The 23,973-nt window shown below is 40.0% G+C and overlaps 1 protein-coding gene across 1 annotated transcript in view; it reads left to right on the top strand.

Annotated features, from left to right (window-relative positions):
• The window catches only part of NPSR1 (neuropeptide S receptor 1), a 148,223-nt gene that overhangs the window by 13,289 nt on the left and 110,961 nt on the right, over positions 1-23,973 (top strand).

The raw sequence follows: 23,973 nt of genomic DNA, 5'->3' as shown, positions 1-23,973 counted from the left end.
GGAATGCCTTTCTCATAGCTCTTTCTTCTGATATCACATCTAAGTTCAATTGCCCCCTCATCTGTGAAGAATTCAGATTGTTTAGTAGATCAGCATCATCACTATTCTTATGCTTCCAAAGCACTTCAAATCTCTGTGCAACAAGATTCATCTCTTGACATGCATGTCTGCCTACACACACACACAGACATAACATGTGCACATAAACATAGACCAACACACACAGACACAGACACAGACACAGACACACACACACACACACACACACACACACACACACACACACACACAAGATGTCAGTCATTTTAAGGCAGCTCTAGATCCCACTACCCCTAGCGTAGTGCCTGACACATGGTAGACAAATGGTCAAAAAATATTTTGTTGAATGAAATATCAAGAAACAATCTGTATAACAAGTTTATTCCTAAGGTCTCAGTAAATTCGTGTGAACACATTAGAGTGGATGGAGTCTTAATCCTTAATCTAGAAGCCACTGGGTTTGAACTTAAAAGTACCATGATTTTAGGGAATTCCTGACATCACAGCATGCCCTATTGGTGGGGAGGATGCATAGACAGGTCATTAGACCTGAAGCAAACAACATCCAAGATCTGTCTGTTCCCCTTCCCTTGCCACCAGCTCTGGTTCCACATCTGAGACCTGGAAGCCATCCACTTCTGAGCCCTAAGACATCGGGCAGGTTTTGGAAAAGGGTGTTCACATTCACATCCCTGCTCTCCACTTATGTGTTCTGATGCCTAATTATAGAAACTCAGCCACAGAGATCTTCTGCAAAGTGCAGAAGGCAGAGGGCACCACCTGTGGACAACAGGATCTGCTCCAGTGGGGTGAATGTGTCAGCCTTGTCTACTAGAATCTCAATCAGGTAGTCACACATCGTTCCTGTCTGCTGCCTCCAGACACTTCAAGCAGAAAATGTATCTCTGCTGTGAACAGTGAGACTACAACCGCTTTCGCTGGGTAGGACCCTATACTAGGGACTAGGGAGCCAAAGAGGATTTATCACTGTCCTAAGGGGCTGGGAAACTAATGCTTTCATTCAACAAATATTACTAAGGTGATTTCAGCCTTTCAAATTCTTAACAACTATAGATAAACATAAGTATTTCTCTCTCAATTTAAATTTCAAAATAAATTAAATATCATATCTAAAAATAAGTCAGAGTATAAACATGCAGAATACAATCTTCTAAACTGTATTCTTTTCTTCCCCATATGTCATGTACCCCTTTACCTTACCCAGTTAAGAATCACAGATGGGCTTGACTATTACTTTAGGCACTGGGGTTTCAAAGATGAACAAAACAGGTATGTCATTCTCAGACAATTCTGTGTAATGGGGGAAAGAGACAGTCAATAATTATGTTACAAGGGAAGAGAATGCAGTCACTTAGATGAGGGGAGAAAAGACAGGGGTGAGGGGGAAGTGACAGAACGAGGCATACGCAAATTAAAAAGGAGGATTTCCACAGAACTAGAACAAAAAATTTCATAATTTGTATGGAAACACAAAAGACCCCAAATAGCCAGAGCAATCTTGAGAAAGAAAAACAGAGCTTGAGGAATCAGACTCCTTGACTTCAGACTATACTACAAAGCTACAGTAATCAAGACAGTATGGTACTGGCACGAAAACAGAAATATAGATCAATGGAATAGGATAGAAAGCCCAGAGATAAACCCACACACATATGGTCACCTTATTTTTTTTATTTTTATTTTTTCTTCGATACGCGGCCTCTCACTGTTGTGGACTCTCCCGTTGCGGAGCACAGGCTCCAGACGTGCAAGCCCAGCGGCCACGGCTCACGGGCCCAGCCGCTCCACGGCACGTGGGATCCTCCCGGACCAGGGCATGAACCCGCGTCCCCTGCATCGGCAGGCGGACTCCCAAACACTGCGCCACCAGGGAAGCCCGGTCACCTTATTTTTGATAAAGGAGGCAAGAATATACAATGGAGAAAAGACAGCCTCTTCAATAAGTGGTGCTGGGAAAACTGGACAGCTACATGTAAAAGAATGAAATTAGAACACTACCTAACACCATACACAAAAGTAAACTCAAAATGGATTAAAAACCTAAATGTAAGGCCAGACACTATTAAACTCTTAGAGGAAAATATAGGCAGAACATTCTATGACATAAATCACAGCAAGATCCTTTTTGACCCACTTCCTAGAGAAGTAGAAATAAAAACAAAAATAAACTAATGGGACCTAATGAAACTTAAAAGCTTTTGCACAGCAAAGCAAAACATAAACAGGATGAAAGGACAACCCTCAGAATGGCAGAAAATATTTGCAAATGAAGCAACTGACATAGGATTAATCTCCAAAATTTACAAGCAGCTCATGCAGCTCAATATCAAAAAAACAAACAACCCAATCCAAAAATGGGCAAAAGACCTAAATAGACATTTCTCCAAAGAAGATATACAGATTGCCAACAAACATATGAAAGAATGCTCAACAACATTAATCATTAGAGAAATGCAAATCAAAATTACAATGAGGTATCACCTCACACCAGTCAGAATGGCCATCATCAAAAAATCTACAAACAATAAGTGCTGGAGAGGGTGTGGAGAAAAGGGAACCCTCCTGCACTGTTGGTGGAATGTAAATTGATACAGCCACTATGGAGAGCAGTATGGAGGCTCCTTAAAAAACTAAAAGTAGAACTACCATACGACCCAGCAATCCCACTACTGGGCATATACCCTGAGAAAACCATAATTCAAGAAGAGTCATGTACCACAATGTTCATTGCAGCTCTATTTACAATAGCCAGGACATGGGAGCAACCTAAGTGTCCATCAACGAAGAAGATGTGGCACATATATACAATGGAATATTACTCAGCCATAAAAAGAAACGAAGTTGAGTTATTTGTAGTGAGGTGGATGGACCTAAAGTCTGTCATACAGAGTGAAGTAAGTCAGAAAGAGAAAAACAAATACCTTATGTTAACACATATATATGGAATCCAAAAAAAAGAAAAGAAAAGAATGGTTTTGAAGAACTTAGGGGCAGGACAGGAATAAAGATGCAGATGTACAGAATGGACTTGAGGACACAGGGAGTGGGAAGGGTAAGCTGGGACAAAGTGAGAGAGTGGCATGGACATATATACACTACCAAATGTAAAATAGATAGCTAGTGGGAAGCAGCCGCATGGCACAGGGAGATCAGCTCAGTGCTTTGTGTCCACCTAGAGGGTGGGATATGGAGGCTGGGAGGGAGACGCAAGAAGGAGGAGGCACGGGGATATATGTATATGTATAGCTGATTCACTTTGTTATAAAGCAGAAACTAACACCATTGTAAAGCAATTATACTCCAATAAGATGTAAAAAAAAAAAAAATTAAGTGGGAATTTTAAAAAAAAGGAGGATTTCTACATAGGAAATCAAGTCGCTCTTCATTGAAGACAGGTAAACAGAAGCTTTGAATTTAGATAAAAGAGAGAGATAAAAAGACCCAAGTGGACCATTAGACTAAACAATATGGAGTTTTTTCCTTATAGGCAAGAAGAAATCTTTGAAGTTTTATTAGCAAAAGTGTTAGCAGTGAAAACTGTGACTGAGAGAGATTAATCAGGCTGCAGAGTGCTGGATCGGATGTAGGGAGGGGACACAGAGGAAAGAGAGTCAGTTATAATGACCCAATGAGTGGTGTCAGTGCTCAGACAAGGACTGCCTAAGAGTGGACAGGAGGAAGCCGTGGGACTTCCTGTCCAATCATATGCAGGTTTGGGGAATTAGAGAAGATTGGCAGAGACAGGGAAGGACGATGACGTGGGGGCTCAAATTGATAAGATGATTCTAAAATGTATGTGGAAAGACAAAGGAAATTGAACAGCCACAACAGTTCTCAATAAGAATAAAGTTGGGGAACTCACACTAGCTTGTTATGACTTACTATAAAGCTACAGTGTGGTATTGAGGAAAGGATAGACAACCAGAAATGGAACAAATAGGGAGTCCAGAAATAGACTCAATCATATACGGTCACTTAATTTTTGACAAAAATAAAAAGGCAATTCAATGGAGAAAAGCAAAATTGTTGCTGGAATAAATGGATAGCCATATGTAAGAAGGGAACCCCTGCCCAAACCTTACACCCCATAAAAATTAACCCCAAATGGATCACATACCTAAGTGTAAACGCTAAAATAAAACAAACCTAAAATAAAATAAAAAGACAATATAGGAGATAAACTTCGTGACCTTGGATTAGGCAAAAATTTCTTACATACAACACTAATGGCACAATCCATAAAGGAAACATTTATTAAATTGGACTTTGTTAAAATTAAGAACTTCTATAATTTAAAAGATGCTATTAAGAGAATAAAAAAGCTAACCACATACTAGGAGGAAATATCTATAAACCACAAATCTAATAAATAATTTTTATCCAGAAGATATAAATAGTTCTTAAAGCTCAGTACAAAGAAACAAAAATCCCAACTTAAAACAACAGGAAACTTTCAAACAGATATATCACCAAATGGTGACTAAGCACATGAAAAAATGCTTAACATCCTTGATCACTGGTGAAATGCAAAATAAAACCTCAATGAAATACCACCACACACTTATTAGAATGGCTGAAATAAAAATATACTGATATCAAGAATTGGCCAGGTCGTGAAGCAACTAGAACCATCATACATTACTGATGGCAAAGCAAAATGGTAAAGACAGTTTGGAAACTTTTTGCCATTTTCTTATGAAGTTAAACATACATTTATTATACAACCCCAAAATCCTATTGCTGGGTATTTGCCCAAGAAAAATAAAACTTATATCTACATAAAAGCTTGTATGCCAATACTTATATTGGCTTCATTTGAAATTGCCAGAAACTGGAAACAACTCAAGTGTCCAGCAGTTAGAGAATGGATAAACTGTAGTACATCTATACAATGGAATATTACTTGGCAATAAAAAGAATAAACTTACAGATACACAAAACAACGTGGATGAATTTCAAATGCATTATGCTAAGTGAAAGGAGCCAGACTCAAAATGCTATAATGATTTCATTTACATAATGTTGCTGAGAAAACAAAACTCTAAGAACAGAAAACAAATCAGTGGTTGCTGTGAAGAGGTTGACTACAAAAGGGCACAGGCGACTGTCTTTGGGTTATCGAACTATTCTACATCTTGATTGCAATGATGGTTAAGTTTGTCAAAATTCACAAAACTAAGCATTCAAAGGGTGAATTTTCCTCTGTATAAAGTATCACTTAATAAAAATTATTGTATAGCAATGTATCTTTCCTCAAAGCATGTTTCACTTAAAAGTTATAAACCCCCAAGTGACAGCATAGTGGAGGTAATGCTAAAACCCCCAGAGGACCTGAAATGGGATATAGATTTAGAAGATTAGTACAGAATACAGATTAGAAGATACAGATTTAGAAGATTAGTACGGAATTCAAGATGGAAAGCACAAAGCATGGATCAAAATAGACAGAATAATGAAGTTCTCACTTCACATAGGTTTTGCTTAAACATCACCTCCTCAGGAGTCTTTGATTTAATGACATTGTATGTCTATGCATTTGTTATCTATCTCACGGTGTCTACAAACTATGCTCCATGAGGACAGGAGCTGTATCTTGTTTTATCACTTGCCTCCAGTGCCACCAGTCATGCCCAGCCTTGATAAGACCCTCAGAGAGTCTTGAAGAGTCAATGAACCCTATCATAGACTTAGCACTGTGCTAAGCATAAATATTGACAAAGAATTCAGGATATAGCTCCATGAATGTTTTCCAAGGGTCTTCTTTATTCTACTTTACAAGTAGACATCAACCATTAGTCATTTAGCATGAATCTTTACTATATAATATTTAGTACTAGTGAGGAATATTGATGATGCTACCAAATTTTGGAAAACATCAACAGCATTGGTGAAAGGAGGAACTACATGAGCCTGGAGAAGGGGAAAGTGTGTTCAGGAACAGGTCCTGAATAGCCTCCTGTAGATAGCAATGCTGTTTGGTTGACCCCATAGATAATCTCAACATCCTTCTCACTTTCCCAGCTGAATACTCCCTTGTAGTAAAAGGTAGCACAGTTTGAGAAACTAATTGGAAGTCTGTGAGATTTCTGATAAAGGTTTCTCTCTCTCTCTCTCTCTCTTTTTTTTTTTTTAGATAAAAAGAGGAAGACATGGCTGGAATTCTACTTCCTCCCTTGAATTCAGATACAATGCATGGAGCTGCAGCAGCCATTTGCAAACACAAAAGAAAAGCTAAGGCAATTTCACTGAGTTAGGACAGCAGCTACCTATCTTCAGATTTCTTATTATGTGAAAAAAATAATTTTATTTGTTTAAGCCATGGTTAAGTGGGCTTACTTTTACTTTTGAGCTGAACACTTTCCCAAGTGATACAAATACCAAGTGCAAAACTACACGTTTAGAGTACTGAAGCCAAGCCGTTGAAAGTGAGAGTCAAATAGACATTTCATATATTCTACCTTTGGGTGGTGCAGGGCCTGGCTCTTCTCATGTTTCTCATCCTGCTATTTTCTAGATTACAAAGGTATTGAACAGAGTTTTATAAACAGTGATTCAGAATGGATTGTATGTTTCCGAGTAACCAAGGAAGAGAAAGTTTCTCCCCCTTCCCAAAGAAAAGAGCCCTAAATTTTTCAGAATTATTCTTCATATTTCAGATAATGACCATGTGATTCACTTAGGTAATGCTATGAAAAAAAAATACTAAAAGTACTTTTAAAAACACTAGTTCAGGGCTTCCCTGGTGGCGCAGTGGTTGAGAGTCCGCCTGCCGATGCAGGGGATGCGGGTCCGTGCCCCGGTCCGGGAAGATCCCACATGCCGCGGAGCGGCTGGGCCCGTGAGCCGTGGCCGCTGAGCCTGCGCGTCCGGAGCCTGCGCTCGGCAACGGGAGAGGCCACAGCAGTGAGAGGCCCGCGTGCCGCAAAAAAACAAAAAACAAACAAACAAACAAAAACACCACTAGTTCAAAAAACTACCCAAAACAATGGCTCATTTTTTCATGATGGCTCAGCAAGAGGATTTTTATTCTCCTCCCTGAAGCACAAGGAATCACAACCCTTTCTGACAGTTTAAAACAACCAAGCGAAGCGTGAGAAATGGGCTGCGGACCCTAAACCAATCCTATATTGTGCTAGCCTGACCGCATCACACGGTTTCTCAGGACCCAGGCAGCTCAGCTGTGGAAGCGAAACAATAATGATGTCCCTGCAGGATGGTGAAGACTGGAAGGAGCCACATCTCATGTGAAAGGTGAAGTTTGTGGGGAGAGGAGGAGGACGATCATGGAGAAGTTCTACTCACTAATCTCTTGGGAGGGTCCCCACAACCCAGAAGGGGTTAGGGGTGAGGGTGGGCTAATGCCCTTCTCCTCAAAGACCAGCCTCACAGACTCTTCATCTCCCCACACTCTCCACCCATCCAGACTATTACCCTTTCTTAAAGGGACACAGAGCAGAAACGTCCCCAGATTCCTCCTCTTTTTAGTTCCATTGATAGTTCTCCTACAGATAGAAGTAGGTGGTTGGAGAGAAATACGAAGCAAGCATAACCTTGACATGATTCACAGGAACCCAGACTAAGATTTCCCACCCTCTCACAAACCATATTTCTCCCTCCCCAGCCTCCTCTGCCTGCCTTCATTCTTACCAGGGCGTTCAGCTTGGACCTTGCATGTTCTGCTTAAAAAAATTCTTTTTCTCCTTCTTTTGTCTAGTCCTCCTGTCATCCCCCAATTTTTTTCCTCAATAAACTGATTCCAAGTATTTGCATAAAAGCCATTCTGAGTAAACGAATTCCTTCCCTCAGGTGTCTCTCCCACAGCCTTCTTAATCTTCCAAGGCATTTTTTAAAGAACTTTGCTTCATGTAAATAAACCCCTACTCTCCTGAGCTCCCTGCGCATGAGATAGTGAAGGTTGTATGGGATCCAGAGGATTGTTGGAGTTCCTTGAAAAAGCAGCAGCAACAGGGAAGAAGGTACCCCTTATTTCTTCTTCTTCCAGCTCTTGAAGTCTCCTTGCCTTGCTCCTCTGCTGGGCTGGAGCTGTGATTCACCCTAGCCTGCAGGGTTCCGGGCTCTGCACTGGACGAGCGATTTCCCCACAGCACTGAGAACTCCATTCACATACAGGTATTGAACCCAAGTGTTTGCTCAAGAACCATTATTCACAACTCCTAATTTAATAAAAATGAAAGGGAGTATTGTTAGCGCCCAAGTACAAGTTTCCTTTCTTTCATCTAGTATTGTGGACCATTGCCCTTGGCAACACACAGTAATCCATTCCAATAGAAGATTTTTGTTTTGGTTAAGAATAAATTTGATTACCTTTCCAATGTATTTAGTCCCTTTTGAGAATTTCCTTTTTTCCAGGTTGGGATAAAAATGCAAAAGGTAGTCAAGAATAAAGAAACTATTAACCCAAAAGAAAACTTAAACTAATTGATTGAAAGCTAACTCTGCCAAGCACTTAGTCTTTTCCATTGATTAGCTTATTTACTCTTTCAGTAACTCAGGTTAAACTAGGTTATGTTATGGTAACTAATAACCAGGTATTATCAGAGAGTTAAAACCATAATGTTTAGTTTCTATTTGTGCCTCATGTTTATTACAGGTTAGCAAGGGGCCTCTGCTTATTGTAGTCACTTAGGGACCCAGACTGATGGAAGCTCCATCTCAGCCATGGAAGGAAAATCAAAATGGAGCAGGTATTGCTAAGAGAGCTCTCTAAACTGGAGCCAGGAGGCCATGGAGAAAGTGTGACTTATGCCTGTGTCATCTTTGATGGGATCTGACCTTTTGACCACTTATTATCCTAACAAAGGCATCAGAACATCTGCCAGAAGCTCAAGATACTTATGAAACCCTTACCCTAAAATAACTCATGACAGCCAATCTGCTTATCAGACCCCTATCCGTATTCTAAAACAACTTGTAATTCTTCAAGGGCAAACATTTCCTGACTTGCATCAGGGTCAATCACAATTGTCGCTAGGCAACTTTAACAACCTTGTGGCTTTTTGTCTTTAAAAGCCCCTAACTCTTTCTCTTCCCTGGAAGACTCTTTTGGTTTTACCCCAATCTGTCTCCCAACTTGCAATTCTTAAGACCCCCAAATAAAGTTCTTTTGTTCTTTGCACCCTCGATACTGATTATTGTTGAACACAGCACAGGCTTGCATAATACCAGAGTCAGAAGACAGACAGATGGGCAGAGAGACAGAAAGAATAGGGAACCCTGCACTGGTTCTTGCAGCTTCTGCCCAGAAAAGGCACATATCACTTCTGCTCTGGAGTAAGTTCATGGTCAGATCAGATGTCAATGGAGTAGAGAAATACAATCCTCCCTCTGGGAAAGGTAGGGAGTATTGGTGACTTTGGAGAGGAAGAAATTTTCCTCTACCATTCTGGGTTCTTCTGGCTGTTCTAAGAATTAGATTAACGTGAGACAGATTAACAGTAGAAAATCAAAACAAAAGTTTAATAACATGTATCCGTGGGAGAGACCCAGGAAAACTGAGTAACTCACCAAAGTGGTCGAAACTCTCACCTTAAATACCATCTTCAGCTAAAGATGAAAGAGAATGTTGGGGGTAGTGGTTTGGGACCTCAAAGCGGGAGAAGGCAATTCACAAGGAGATGGAAAACAAATGTCTGATAGATAAAGGTTTGCTGGGCCACTCAGAGACAATGGGAAACAGAGTGAACTCTGATCTCTAGGCAGCTATGGGGGAGGTAAAAAGAAGGACTCCTGATCTTTGCTTTTCTTTTTTGTTTTTATTAGATCTTTCTTGGAGTAAAATTGCTTCACAATACTGTGTTAGTTTCTGTTGTACACCAAAGTGAATCAGCATACATACATCCCCATATCCCCTCCCCCTTGAGCCTCCCTCCCACCCTCCCTAGCCCACCCCTCTAGGTCATTGCAAAGCACCAAGCTGATCTCCCTGTGCTGTGCTGCTGTTTCCCACTAGCTAACTATTTTACATTCCGTGGTGTATATATGTCGATGTTCCTCACTTCGCCCCAGCTTCCCCCTCCTGTCCCGTGTCCTCAAGTCCATTCTCTATGTCTACGTCTTTATTCCTGCCCTGCCAATAGGTTCATCAGTACTTTTTTTTTTTTTTTTTTAGATTCCATATATATGCGTTAGCATATGGTATTTGTTTTCTCTTTCTGACTTACCACCTCACTATAAATAACTCAATTTCATTTTTTATGGCTGAGTAATATTCCATTGTATATATGTGCCACATCTTCCTTATCCATTCATCCGATGATGGACACTTAGGTTGCTTCCATGTCCTGGCTATTGTAAATAGAGCTGCAATGAACATTGTGGTACATGACTCTTCTTGAATTATGGTTTTCTCAGGGTATATGCCCAGTAGTGGGATTGCTGGGTCATACAGTAGTTCTATTTGTAGTTTTTTAAGGAACCTCCATACTGTTTTCCATAGTGGCTGTACCAATTTACATTCCCACCAACAGTGCAGGAGGGTTTGCTTTTCACCACACCCTTTCCAGCATTTATTATTTCTAGATTTTTTGATAATGGCCATTCTGACCAGTGTGAGTTGATACCTCATTGTAGTCATATATGGCCTTTATTATGTTGAGGTAGGTTCCCTCTATGTCCATTTTCTGGAGAGTTTTGATCATAAATCGGTGCTGAATTTTGTCAAAAGCTTTTTCTGCATCTATTGAGATGATTGTATGTTTTTTATTCCTTAATTTGTCAATATGGTGTATCACATTGATTGATTTGCATATATTGAAGAATCCTTGCATCCCTGGGATAAATCCCACTTGATCATGGTGTATGGTCCTTTTAATATGTTGTTGGATTCTGTTTGCTAGTATTTTGTTCAAGATTTTTGCATCTATGTTCATCAGTGATATTAGTCTATAATTTTCTTTTTTTGTGCGATATCTTTTTCTGGTTTTGGTATCAGGGTGATGGTGGCTTCGTAGAATGAATTTGGGAGTGTTCCTCCCTCTGCAATTTTTGGAAGAGTTTGACAAGGATCTGTGTTAGCTCTTCTCTAAATGTTTGATAGAATTCGCCTGTGAAGCCATCTGGTCTGGACTTTCCTTAGAAGATTTTTAATTACAGTTTCAGTTTCATTACTTGTGATAGGTTTGTTTATATTTTCTAATTCTTCCTGGTTCAGTCTTGGAAAATTGTACCTTTCCAAGAATTTGTCCATTTCTTCGTGGTTATCCATTTTATTGGCATATAGTTGTTTGTAGTAGTCTCTTATAATCTTTTGTATTTCTGTGGTGTCAGTTTTTACTTCTCCTTTTTCATTTCTAATTTTATTGATTTGTGTCCTCTCCCTTTTTTTATTGATGAGTCTGGCTAAGGGTTTATCAATTTTGTTTATCTTCTCAAAGAACAAGATTTTAGTTTTATTGATCTTTGTTATTGTTTTCTTCATTTCTATTTCATTTATTTCTGCTCTGATCTTTATGATTTCTTTCCTTCTACTGACTTTGGGTTTTCTTTTTCTTCTTTCACTAGTTGCTTTAGGTGTAGGGTTAGATTGTTTGAGATTTTTCTCATTTCTCGAGGTGAGATTGAATTGCCATAAACTTCCCTCTTAAAATTGCTTTTGCTGCATCCCATAGGTTTTGAGTCTTTGTGTTTTCATTGTCATTTGTTTTTATGTATTTTTTAAATTTCTTCTCTGACTTCTTCAGTGATCTCTTGGTTATTTAGTAGCATGCTGTTTAACCTCTATGTATTTGTGGTTTTTACAGTGTTTTTCCCTGTAATTGATTTCCAGTCTCATAGCGTTGTGATCAGAAAAGATGCTTGATACGATTTCAATTTTCTTAAATTTTCCAAGACTTGATTTGTGACCCAAGATGTGATCTATCCTGGAGAATTCTGTGTGCATTTGAGAAGAAAGTGTATTCTGCCACTTTCAGGTGGAATGTTCTATAAATTACAATTAAGTCTATCTGGTCTATTGTGTCATTTAAAGCTTGTGTTTCCTTATTTATTTTCTGTTTTGATGATTTGTCCATTGGTGTAAGTGGGGTGTTAATGTCCCCTACTATTATTGTGTTACTGTCTATTTCCCCTTTCATGGTTGTTAGCATTTTCCTTATGTATTGAGATGCTCCTATGTTGGGTGCATAAACATTTATAATTGTTATATCTTTTTCTTGGATTGATCCCTTGATCATTATGTAGTCTCCTTCCTTATCTCTTGTAACAGTCTTTATTTTAAAGTCTATTTTATCTGATATGAGTATTGCTACCCCAGATTTCTTTTGATTTCCATTTGCATGGTATATCTTTTTTCCATCCCTTCACTTTCAGTCTGTATGTGTCCCTAGGTCTGAAGTGGGTCTCTTATAGACAGCATATATATGGGTCTTGTTTCTGTATCCATTCAGCCAGTCTGTGTCTTTTGGTTTGGGGCATTTAATCCATTTACATTCAAGGTTATTATTGATATATATGTTCCTATTACCATTTTCTTAATTTTGGTTTTTTTTTTTTTTTGTGGGTCTTTTTCTTCTCTTGTGTTTCCCATCTAGAGAACTTTCTTTAGCATTTGTTGTAAAGCTGGTTTGGTGGTGCTGAATTCTCTTAGCTTTTGCTTGTCTGAAAAGCTTTTGATTTCTCGATCAAATCTGAATGAGATCCTTGCTGGGTAATGTTAGTTGTAGGTTTTTCTCTTTCATCACTTTAAATATATCCTGCCACTCCCTTCTGGCCTGCAGAGCTTCTGCTCAAAAATCAGCTGATGAGCTTACGGGGATTCCTTTGTATGTTATTTTTTGTTTTTCCCTTGCTGCTTTTAATATTTGTTCTTTGAATGTAATTTTTGTTAGTTTGATTAATATGTGTCTTGGTGTGTTTCTCCTAGGGTTTATCCTGTATGGGACTCTCTGTGCTTCCTGGACTTGGGTGACTGTTTCCTTTCCCATGTTAGGGAAGGTTTCCACTATAATCTCTTCAAATATTTTCTCAGACCCTTTCTTTTTCTCTTCTTCTTCTGGGACTCCTATAATTTGAATGTTGGTGCATTTAGTGTTGTCCCAGAGGTCTCTGAGATTGTCTTCAATTCTTTTCATTCTTTTTTCTTTATTCTACTCCTTGGCAGTTATTTCCACCATTTTGTCTTCCAGCTCACTTATTCGTTCTTCTGCCTCAGTTATTCTGTTATTGATTCCTTCTAGTGTATTTTTCATTTCAGTTATTGTGTTGTTCATCTGTTTGTTCTTTACTTCTTCTAGATCTTTGTTAAACATTTCTTGTATTTTCTCAATCTGTGCCTCCATTCTATTTTCGAGATTCTGGAACATCTTTACTGTCATTACTCTGAATTCTTTTTCAGGTAGATTGCCCATTTCCTCTTCATTTATTTGGTCTTGTAGGTTTTTACCTTGCTCCTTCATCTGTGAAATATTTTTTGCCATCTCATTGTTTTTTTTTTTTTTATGAGTGGGACTGTGTTCCTGTATTACTGGTTGTTTGGCCTGAGGCTTCCAACACTGGAGTTTGTAGGCTGTTGGGTAGAACTGGGTCTTGGTGCTGAGATGAGGACCTCCGGTAGACCTCACTCCGATGAATATTCCCTGGGGTCTGAGTTTCTCTGTTAGTCAAGTGTTTCAGACTCGGAGCTCCCACCACAGGAACTTCGGCCTGACCCCCAGCTCGTGAACCAAGATCCCGCAAGCAGCACGGGATGGCAAAAAAAAAAAAGGAGAACAATAACAAAGTAAAAACTAAACTTAGGCTAGGAAATTAACAGCTATGTTAGAAAAAATATAAAAATAAAAATATAGATGAAACAACAACCAGAAGGTGAAACAGAACCACAATAGTAAAAAACAGGAGGAGGAAAAAAAAAGGTGGAAAAAGCCTTGGCTGTGGAGGCCAGGGCCTAAGCAGGGGTGAGGCTTGGGCGGTGTGCGGGGCCTATGTTTAGGACCCACAGGGATGGGAAAGGCTGGGGGGTGGGGGTGGGGTGTTAGGCTCAACAGAACAGAAGGGGCGCTGGCATGCCTCCTGCCTCTGGTCTCAGAGTGTGGGGGACCCCACCTGGGAGCCCAGCAGGCTTTCTGGGCTCAAGTGGGTGGGGCAAACCCCTCTGGCCTTTTCCACTCCTCTGGTCCTGGAGGGCCCCTCCTACCTGCCTCTCCTGTTCTCTCCCGGCCTCCCTCCTACACCCGCCAGGACTAACCCCGCCCAGAGGGGACCTCTGACAGCGTAGGACTTGGCCAAGAGCCAGGCAGACTTCCCCGGCCAATTGGGCAGGGGAAACGCCAGGCCCCCTCCCTGCTGATCCAAGCCCCCGAGGGTCCTTCCAAGCATGGGAACCCCTCCCCCCTCTCAGCCATGCCTCAGGGAAGCCAGTCCTGTCCGGCCTCCACTTCTTCTCCCCCCTCAGTCCCCCCACATCCTACCAGTTCACTTGGGGGTTCTTCCCATCTCCTTGGGCATCGGGGTCCCCCACCTGCATCCAGCAGGTGCCCTAGTTGTGGGGAGACATGAACTCTGCATCTTCCCGCACGGCCATCTTGACTCCGCCCCCCCCCCATCCTCTGTTTCTTAAAAATAATCAACCTGCATTAATCCTCATGCCAAAGAGATATATTTGGGGGTGGTAAATTTTGCTCCCCTACAGTGATCAGAACAGTCTGCAACTACTAAAACTCTGAGCTAGGCTTTATTATCCTCGATTTACAGGGAAGAAAAATGAGGCTCAGAGAAGATAAGTCCACACAATAGTTCATAGTCCAAAACTTTGAACCCAGATATGGTTCCCAAGCACGTGCATTTTCTACCATATCCGAATTCTTCAAAGGATGCTCCACAGAAGCCTAATTATGTGAGCTGCTAAGCAGGTAATAAGGGACTATAGACAAAAAAGTTTGGGAAATAACACATATTATGTATCATCATATACGTAGAAGATGTATTAGCCTATTTAAGTTTCTGAGAAGCCTTACAGTAAAGAAACCTGTTTAATTCTGCTTAACCTAAATTTCCTAAATTTATTTGACCACATAACATTACAGTGTTACCTCTAATTATACACACCATGAAGACAGTGTCCCCTGGAACATACCTCAGAAAAGGCTCTGCAACATCATGTTGAGAGGCCCAGAGAGGTAAAGTGATCTTACCAAGGTCACACAGCGATTAAATGGTAGTCAGGACAAGAACCACAGTCTCTAGAAAAAAGTCAGAACTCCTGGTTGGCTTGTTGAGAGGATCATGAAAATAAGAGGGTACTTTATAAACTAGAAAGCACTAGTCAAATTTAAGATAGCAATAACTCAATGCTAAGCATTACTGAAGTATATAGAATATTTGAATAAATGAAAAGGTATGTGGTGCTTCAGGATAGGAAGACTAAATTTTGTGAAGATGTCAGTTCTCTGCAAATTTCTTAATAATGTTAAAAAATTTAATCAAATCTTCAATGTGACTGTTTTAATTTGACAAAATAACTTAAAAGCTCTTTTAAAAAAGGTAAGAAAAGCTAAGAGATTTGAATACAAATGCTAATGAGGAAGAGGGATTTTTCTCTATCAGTTATTAATAAATACAAACCTGCATTAAGCAAAACATTTTAGAATTAGCACAGTAATTGACAGATTAATAATAACAAATAGTTTGCCCTGAAAATAAAATCCTAGTACATATATGAACTTACTACTACAAAGACACTACAAAAATTAGTAAGAAGAAATGAATGTTTTGGCAATAAGAGTAGTGAGTGGATGAGTGATGATTCTTACCTCATGTAAAGTTGTAAGATCAATTTCTGTTGGATTTCGTAACTAAGTTTTTACAAAATAGACAGCAAAAAGCATAATTAGCAGAGTAATTTTGGGATGAGCAAGAACTTTCTAAGTCTAACAATAAAAATGTAAGGGGAAACAAAAAGACTAAGAAAAGTATTTTCAATAAAAATAAATATATAATATTTATATGTACATAAATATAATATTACATATTATAATATGAAATAGTTGTGCTACAAATATAACATGACTAAAGTCCTTAATATATAAAAGCTCTTAGAAGAAAAAAGATATTTCTAACAGAAAAAACAGGCAAAGGAAATAAAAAGAATTTTAGTTTAAATGCCGACTTAATGTGTAAAAAAATGTTATTTGCTAGTGGTCTGAACAATTCAAACTTAACCATGAAGCATAATATAAGACATATCAAATTAGCAAGGATTAAAGACAAATGTTACAAAAGCATGTGACAGTCTTGTAGACTGTTGGTGGGAAAGTAAATCGGGACAACTAATCCAATTTTCTAGAGAGCAATTTGGTAATATACAGCAAGCATAAACAGTACATTTACACTTGGACTTAGTAGGTCTACTTGCAGGATTTAACCTTAAAAATAGTAAAGAAATATTCAAGGAAACTTTAGACATAGTCATTTGTGTTAGATTATTTCATTGAGTACATATCTGACAGTAGAAAAGTGAAATTGTGACACAGCCACAGGATGGAATACTAAGAAATATTATGCACCTATAATAATCATTGTTCCTTATTCAATGTTAAACTTTTTTAAAAGCACAATAAACTGCATATATAATATATCCCAAGTTTTACAAATATATAAATACCTATTCATATCCAGATATACAGATATGTAGCCAGAAAATATAAAAAGGAATATACCAAAAATGGGAAAGTGAGAAATTCTCTCTGGCAGATGGGGTTTTGTCCTTGCACTTTTAAAATATTTTACTAAATTTTTGACAGTGAGCACCTATTACTTTTATTATCAGAATCAACAAAATAATCATGTAAAATACACTATGTAATGTCTCAAAAATATTTTGCAAGTTGCAGTTCCATGAGAGCAAATGAAAGGATCTATCACCTCTGCAGACAAATCACAAGGGAGGCTCTAAGAGGCATCTGAAAGCAGACACCTTTGTGATAGTAAAGCAGGCCAAATGGAAGAAGAGGAGGTTCCAGATAATGCACTTGGCCCCCAAGAATCACACATCGAAGGGTCTGAAGACCTGCCAGCGTCTCCCTAGTAATGAACTGTGTGGGTGCGAGAGGGATGCAGTCTTTAAATAATGAAGTTTACACACTTTCAGAGCCAAAGCAGAATTCAGGAATTTAGTGATGAATGCAGTGATTCTCCTAATTCATTTCTTTCTCTCCTCTCTCATATTGCTCCTCTTAGAATTTTTTCCCCACTCTGACCCCCAATTAGTATCTTAATAGTGATTTTTGGATTAAGCATGCAACCTGTGAATTATCTATTCCTTTAAATCTCTGTTTTCCAATTGTGTCATTTTTCTATTATCATTGGGATGGGCTGAACCAAAAAGTGCACTTGGGCTTCCATGTTAAGTTGAGAATAGTAGGTAGGTGGATTAGACAGAGGCAGGCATCAGGCTTAGAGAATCAACTGGCCCAGGGCTCCTAAGCATAGGCCCGAGGTGATGTGGCCAACTCCATCGAAATCCAAGAGGCTCGGGTGGAGTGGGAGTGATGCTTGGAGTCAGGCAGGTGCCTGCATGTGTCAACTTTGGATAGGCTCCCAGGGAGCCTATGAAGTGACTAATGAGAGGTGGAAGGATTAGTGTTCAACCCTGGGCTGGGGAGGCTTGCATGTAGGGGATCAGATAGCATGTAGGGGACTAGAAATGCAGGCAAGAGAATGGGAGGACAGTGGAAATCAAGGCAGATGACCAGCGGTCATTGGATGTTCACTAACTCATTAGCCTTTTAAACTGTGTTGACCAGCCACCCAATTTAGATGCACAGAAAATGAAGCTGCCGAGAGTAGCAATATAGGACTAGAACCATCTCCCTGGAATCATACAGAGCCCTTTCCCCCACCTGTTCTCATCTACCAGGATGTTCAGCTCCATGCCCTGGCCTCACATCTGCTTGTGTCCTTCCATTTGCTCGCTCCCCCAGATTTCTCCTAGCTACCTGATTTTGAGCCTCCTAGAAGGACTGGAAATGACAGATTGATTGTATCATGGTCTGAGCTGAGATAAGCCCTCAGGGGGAAGTTTCCTTGGACACTTTCCCTGTTTAGTAGCACCTCCAAAACAGAAAACAAATTCCCACAGTGTTATTTTTTTAATTATGTGGCTCATGAGGAGGAATAGTTTCTTGGTATTTTTATTACATAGAATTACTTTGGTTTCTACTACATTGTAGAGATTTGGACCTAATTTATCCAAATGTTAGTGTTCTATGTTTCAAGGATCTAGGGTTCAAATAGCAATTTAAATGTTAATCTCAGTTCTTGGTACACAGCAGACACTTCATTTATTTGTTCAACAATATTAATTTCTACCTAGACTGGAGCCCAGTGGGTTTTAAGATGATTTCTAGCATCCGTGGTCTGATATACTATGGGAATTCAGATGGAATCCCAGAATTTAATTGCCTCAAAGCTTCCAGTGTACCCTATTTGTGATTAATCTGGAGGTCGTTTTGTGATTTAAGAACGAATCACAAGAAGGGACTCACATTAAAATGAATGTGGGACACGTGCATTTCTGTTTCCGGTGAAATTCAAGGATTCACTAGTAACCAGAAAGCTGAATCAGCCTGTTATGCAAAGGCAGTCCCTGATTTGCACCAAAGCCTGATATGAATGAGAACAATTAGGCAGTGGGAAGTTAACACTGCTAATTAAACTCAAAATATGACCCATGGCAGTAATGATCAAATACTCCAGACTAGTAACTAACCCTTTCTGGTCAGAGTAGAAAGAGCTGTATTGAATAACACAGTTATTCAATATGTCCTGGAGGCTAAACTAAGAAATAAATGTTAGACAGTGAATTGCTTTCTTGTTCAGCCCCAGTTTGAGGGAGCTAAAGTTGTATTCTGTCACCTATGATGATGGTGTTGAGAAGTAGGGCAAAGGTAGTACATGCAATGAAGAAAATTGGGGAAGACTCCAGACGGGGAGGAATCTTTTCTCTTGGTAGCAAGTTCTTTTAACTAAGGACAAAGACTCAGTGTGGACCTTTCTCCACTTTTGAAATAGTTTTTAGGACACAAGTCCAGTTTCTCATTATAAGCCTTTCTCTGATCTGTGACCACACTTAACGTTTATGGATGGTCCCTGTCTGTCATCACTAACCTGAAAGTTTTCAGTCTGCCTTCATGCATACTCTTGCCAAGCAACCTACTTGTTTGTTTGGCCACTTCTACTCATTTCTCAGACTCAACTCACATATTAATTTCTCCAGGATATACCTTTTGACCAACCACGACCAGTCCCTCCTCAAGTTCTACTACATGTCCCTTATCGGGGATCCTACAGCATCTCCATTACAGTAGTTCACACTGAAAATTTTTGTTTACATATATGCCTCTACCACCAGACTAGAAGCTCCCTGTCCTAGCCTTCCTTCTATGGTACTATGGAACTTCTGTGGAACTACGGTAAAGTTCCCGACGTATGTCGAACTTTGCTGCTAGATTCTCAATAAATGTTTGTCGAGCTTGATTATACAGACTGTAAACCAGTATAATCATTGTCACAGCAACATGACTTCAAGGACAGCTTCCTACTTGGGGCCTGAGTATCATTTCTACACCATCGTATAGGTATATGCCAAGGCTCTCCCCTCAGGGTAAACGCCTTCCCCCTCTGGTACACTACATGAGAGATCACAGGATGACACTTAGTGCCCAACTACTGATATTTGGGACCATCTTGGTCCACAGCCCTGCCGTTCACCTCAACAGACCCAGGCTGCGACAACACCTCCCATTCCATTCATGTTCTCTCTTCTCCTGCCAGCTGGTCCTACCAGCCCCTAGTCAGAGGGTGCAACCTACATTTCTGTTCAAGACCCCTGTTAAAATATTAACAGCCTTACAAAAATATAAGACTGGAATTAACATCCACACTTACATGTAGCTTTATGTAATTCTCTAATTTTTTGGTAATTTAATTAAACTAATTAAATAATAAACTATAAATATATAGTTTATTTATAAATAATAAACTAATTACTTAAATTAATTTAAGTAACTAATTAAAAAGTCTCGTTATATATTTTTTCATAATTGAGTATTAGCAATGAAGGCTATCCTGGAAGTAATCCAAGACGGAATTCCCAGAGGTCCAGGTAAAACAGCTAGAAAATGTGAGTGCAGATAGGTGGTTGTGATGACAATAATTCCATGGTATTTGCAAGGATGTCTCCAAGCTGGGTTACTGGGAGGTGGTGAAAATGCAGATTTTCCAAAGGGGCATCGGCAGGAGGAGGGGGTCGTGGGGAAGTAGCCGAGGCAGAGGCTCCCATGAGCAAGCCTGGTCCTACCCCCGTGCCTCCCGCTTGACCTCCTTAGTGATTGCTGACCACCTGGCAATGCTTCTGAAGCAGCAGGTAGCGCGAGACACAGGGAAAAATTGGGACAAACTCCTGAATGACAGGTTTCCAATGGTTCAGAAATGGTCACTGCCCAAGGGTCTACAGATCCTCAATGCATCTCATTCCCCGAGTCTAATGAGGCAGCTTTGGGAATCCAAAGCTTTGCAGTCTGCTCCTGCCTATCTCACTTCAGATTGTGTGCTCCCTGTGTTACATAGTGATTCAGCCTCAATGGAATTAGATGCTTTCAGAGCTCTGCTTTTGATATTTCCAACCCACCTAAGCCAATTACTGAGGCTTGGAGCAGACCTCAGAGCCTGATGCTGTAAATGATAGGTGGTACACTGGTCTCAGTGACAGGACAGCAGAGCTTCTTGGACTGCTGGCTGAGAACTGAGGCTGAATCATAACCTTCTGAGACTTCATTTCCTCTCTTGGGAAGTATGATGTATTCTCTCCTTCCTGTGTTTGAGATATTCATCTTCAACATCACAGAAATAACAGGAACCATAAAATGAAACATGAAAATGTAAAGGGTAGAGAAAGCCCTGTGATCCCTGGGGCAGACGATGCAGCTGCATCTTGTGTGATATTTACGACTTCTGCTGTGTGGAAGCCACACATTACTCCAGAGTCCATCCATCCAAACACATACTGAGCATTGACCTTACTCTCAGTCCTGGGGAAGACAGTCATGAAACTGACTCAGCTCCAGAAACCCAGCTTCAGACAAGTTTGGGTCAGAAGGAAAATGAAGATCTGTTTCCCACTTGTAAATTGAAAAGGAATGAGGCAGCTTCACTGTCTCTGACCTAATATTCGAGCAGAAAGCCACTACAGTAAGCAGGGCATGGACTTTCAGTCAAGCAAAGCCATGTTCAAACTCCATCTGTATCGCTTATAAGTCAGGTATCCTAGACAGCAACTTCTCTGAGCCCTACTTCCTTACCTATAAGATCGAGGACAGTGTCATCTCATCAGTCAGGCTGTGACGATTGGTAGCCTGACCAATGAGTACCTATTTACTGAGTACCTATTATACATTACAAACTAAGTCAGTCAGGTGCTAGATTAAAAAGTGACTCGCTCAAATAATGTTAGTTCCTATTCACTCTGTGATTGTTAAAGATACCTGAGAGTTTTTTTGTTTGTCTTTGTTTGGTTTTGTTTGTTTTCAGTTTCCAGGACTGCAAAGGAAAAGAGGATTATTATTCCTCGGATTTGAATAAATAATGTCTTCCTCTCCAGACAAATCTGACATATCTAGTTTCAATAAGTCATACAGCTAAATGTCCTGTATTTCCTGAGATAATTTTCATTTCAAGTAACCTCTTATGATACTTATAAGTACCCTTGTCCTTGTCATCAACCATATATTCATCCATCAGATATTTATTAATCACTTTCTATGGGGAAGATAAAATACCAGTCCAAAATGGTGACTCAGACTTAATGCCTGGCCTCATGGAAATCTTTTTGGCTCTGGAAGCATATCCCATGGAGTCAAATCCCAGGTATCAGCCCCATAGCAGCATCAGCATCGTCAAGAGAACACTGCAATTCATCCCTCTCAGACCAAGCTTGTAATTTTCTGATCTGCAGGAAGCTGGGGTCACTGCGTGACCTCAGTAACTTGAGGTTAAAAACCAATTAGTCATAATCCCACAACCATTTAACTGAGCTTAAAACAGCCTCTAGTCACTGAAAAATTCCAAATTTCACCTATTCCCTCTACTCACTATTGAGCATCTGGCTTGAATTTTTGCCTCACATGACCACTAGGGGGCATTTAATCCCCAACTATATTCTTAAATACTGGTTCTGAGAATGGTGTTGGTATACCATCCGTACCTGTGGGGAAGAGGTGCAGGTGGAAAGCCTGTTAGCCTCAAGTGAAATTTCAGCAGACTGGAACTGAAAATAGGACAAAGAGGGTAAATTCAAGCATCATTCTTAAAAAGTAGTGAGTTATTTATAAATCACTGCTCAAACCTAAATGTAGTCCATGAAACTAAGAAAGGAGATAAACCAATTTTTATTTTGTGTGTACTATGCATCAGTCACTGAGCTAGAAATCTCCATTTTTGTCATCATATCTATCCATCACAAGTATCCTGAGACAGATTTTATTTTTATCTTCATTTTATAAATGAGAAAACAGGCTCAGAGAGGTTATCATTTACTGATGTGTCACACATCTAGCAAGTAGTAAAGAATCTGATTCCAAATCAGGCTGGTTTGAATGCCTACTCACTTTTCTACTAAATGGCTCACTTGACTGTGATGCTCAAATGCCTCTAAACTTGTTTCCCCAATTCCTATTGTCATAATTCTCCAAATCCTTGTATTACCCTGGGATGCGTGTGTGTTTAGGTGTATGTGCAAGCATGGGTTTAAGTATACTATGAATAAATGATCCTACAACTATGTAATTGTTTTCACACTTAATGACCTTTGTACAACTTGATGAAACAGGATTTAATTTTGGCTGGCTATAATTTATTCAATCTACATGTTTTAGTCTCCTTTGTAGTGCCAACACTTTATACTAGAGACAATTCACTGATACTGAATGAATTAACAAATAAATAAACATGGCTCTCAGAGAGCAACAGTAGGGAACTTCTCTCATCTGGAAATTTCCTGGAGCCAGTGACTTAAGGTTGAGATTGTCTTTCAATAGAAAACTCCAAAGCAGAAGGAGTGGACCTGATTTCACAGGATTTGTTCAACCTGCTCCATACACATCATCTAATCCCAAGAAGAACAGAGCCTGACCTGTTCACAGAGCACCCTGGGACGCCCAGCCCAAAGCACAGTTACTGCAACCTCCTAAGAAAAGGCTCAGCTGAGCTAGCACTGACTGCTCCAGCCCTCCAGAGGCTTGACCTCCAATTCACTGATACATCTAACCGGGATAATTTGATTTGCAGTGTTTCAGACTGGCAAGTCTGAAATCCTTAAAGGATATAGCAGGCTGGAAACTTAGGCTTGGTTTCTATGTCCCACAAGGAATTCTTGAGGAAGCATTCCCTCTTCTCTGAGAAAGCTTGGCTTTTGCTCTCAAGGCTTTCAACTCATTGGTTGAAGTCCACCCATATTAGGGAGGGCAATCTGCCTTTATTTAAAGTCGAGTGATTGTAGATGTTGATCACATCTATAAAATACCTTCACAACAACCACCTTACACTAGGGTTTGACCAAACAGCTGGGTCCTCTAGCCTGGCCAGGTTGACACATACAATTTTACCATCACAAGGGGTTTCTTCAGGCTCTTCTTACCATCTTCTCCAAACAGGAGAAGCACTTCTCATCCCAGTCTTAGACGTGTGCATTCTTACCAGGACTCTGCCCAGACCTTTTGCGCTGAAGTCTCTTGGCTTTTGATCTCCGACTTGCCTCTGGATCCCCTTGGCTCCCTGTTCCTCACCCACAGCTCAGCCCACCCCGTCCTTATGTCCGAGCCATCCTGTTGCCCCGGGCTTCTGCTTATTCTGGGCTATGGACTTTAGGTAGACGGAAAGTTCCATTTGAAGGAAGAGTGGAAAACT

The sequence above is a fragment of the Lipotes vexillifer genome, unplaced genomic scaffold (genome assembly GCF_000442215.2).
Source record: "Lipotes vexillifer unplaced genomic scaffold, Lipotes_vexillifer_v1.1 scaffold822, whole genome shotgun sequence".
NCBI classification, from domain to species: Eukaryota; Metazoa; Chordata; class Mammalia; order Artiodactyla; family Lipotidae; genus Lipotes; species Lipotes vexillifer.
This window is presented reverse-complemented; position numbering and strand designations above follow the sequence as displayed.